Raw genomic sequence first — 1,851 nt, forward strand, 5'->3', positions numbered from 1 at the left:
CCGAAACGAGGGTTCTTTCCTTCCTTCGTGGCTCATAACACGGCCAAGCATGGAGGTGAGGGGAGAGTAAAATGAGACGAGGGACAAACTCGTTGACCGAACAACCAACACACCCCTAAAGTTTACGCAGCCGGACGAAGGAAATGTCCATGTTTAGTTCCCATGTCTCATGGTTTTGAGATGTAGACTTTAAATAATTTTAAAAAGATGGAAATCTCATTCTTTGGAAAAAGTTGATAGACCATACACTATAATAAAAGTTTCTTTTTCTATACCTTCTTGCTATAAAAACTTCAATGAAAATCGAATTTTATTTATCCCTTCATTTATCTTATTTATTTTGTAATCAATTTTTATCTGCATCTCAATCAAAATCTTTCACATCAAAACATTTCTTTCGTCAATGTATACCAAATATTATCGGAAAAATAAAATAATTTCATAAATAAATATTAATAAGCAAACACAATTATATTAAAAAAATTAGTTATGTCAATGTAATAATGAACATAATAATAAAACTTTTAGCTAACAGTTTTGAGGATATATGAGCGGGAAAGTTAGTCTCATATCCGTCCGACAGGTGGAGTTTGATAATTTAGCAAGTCGCATGTAGAACAATGACACAAAGTTTAAATAAGCGACTTTGTGGGCTAAAATAATTACTCTGGTTTCCCTTCAATACACGTATAAATCTTTCGCCTTTTACTAAAGATTTCCGTGGAGGGGAACAATTGATGAGTCTTTAAGTAATTTTTTGTGAACCTGACACAAGTCGGGTCCTTAATCGATTCAAAAATATTTACATCTATTTTTTCAGATGGTAATTAGTGTAAAGGGTTGACTAATGTTTTGACATATATCTGAAGATCTAAAATAGGGTAACAGCTCATTTTTCACGGGGGTGTAGATACACAGGTGTCATATGATAACTATAATAGGGGGGTCATCTAAGTATAATGAATAAGACTATATATTTATTGGGATGAATAAACGAATCAAGCACAAGAGGAATCTACTTTAGACTTGCAGAGGGGTTTCAGTATTTCAAGCAATAGTGTTGAACCACATAATCCCACTTAGCACCCCGCAGTTACAACCGCTTGTGGGTGTATTGTACAACAAGAAAATGGTAGAAAACAAACATAGGAACATTGTGTATTACACAGCTTAGACTTGAGACATTTTTTAAAAAATTTATTTAATACCTTAAGCATCAACCTGGTAGATGAGTTATATTAATTTCTTAGTCATCCTAAATTTGATTTTTTGAAGAAAAATATTCAAATAATTTTTTTTTTCTGGTGTTCTTTGTTAAAGCAAAGTATCATGTACAGAAAATTTCGTTGATCAATCAATAAGGTATGAAAGTAAGTAGACAAAAAATAAACCGCTGAAGTATGACCAACAAACTGACCGGTCCCTCTGGCCGTTCGTGACCTCTTGGCATCATAGGCAACGTCGGGGTCCTGAGACCATTCACTCATCTCGATTTAGATGGGGAATCATAGAAGAAATCTAGCCCATAACGTGAAACACGTTACACACGTTTTATTTATACTAAAACTCGTGCTCGTTTACCAATCAAAATTCGGAATTCAAGTTTTATTCTAAGGGGATCCTATGAATTTTCACATCGGGCGGGACGTCCCGGAATGAGGAACGAGTTTTCATCGTTGAATAGGACGACAATCATTCTTGACAAGTGTCCGGTAAGATTTTGTTTTCAATTCTCTTCTTATAAATGTTAAAAAGAAATTCTGTATTATTTATCCGTTAAAAATTACTTGCAATATTATTTTTGTATTATGTAAATAATTAATTTAAATACTTAACAATTTTTTTGTACAA

General features: G+C 33.2%; 1 non-coding gene across 1 annotated transcript; it reads left to right on the plus strand.

Annotated features, from left to right (window-relative positions):
• Positions 1-662: 662 nt before the first annotated feature.
• On the plus strand, positions 663-782 carry LOC118069329 (U5 spliceosomal RNA). Its single transcript, XR_004690604.1, has one exon. It is a non-coding gene; the product is annotated as a U5 spliceosomal RNA (small nuclear RNA).
• The last annotated feature ends 1,069 nt before the right edge of the window (positions 783-1,851 follow it).

Source organism: Chelonus insularis, unplaced genomic scaffold (genome assembly GCF_013357705.1).
Source record: "Chelonus insularis isolate UGA/USDA-ARS -01 unplaced genomic scaffold, ASM1335770v1 contig_406_pilon, whole genome shotgun sequence".
Classification (NCBI taxonomy): domain Eukaryota; kingdom Metazoa; phylum Arthropoda; class Insecta; order Hymenoptera; family Braconidae; genus Chelonus; species Chelonus insularis.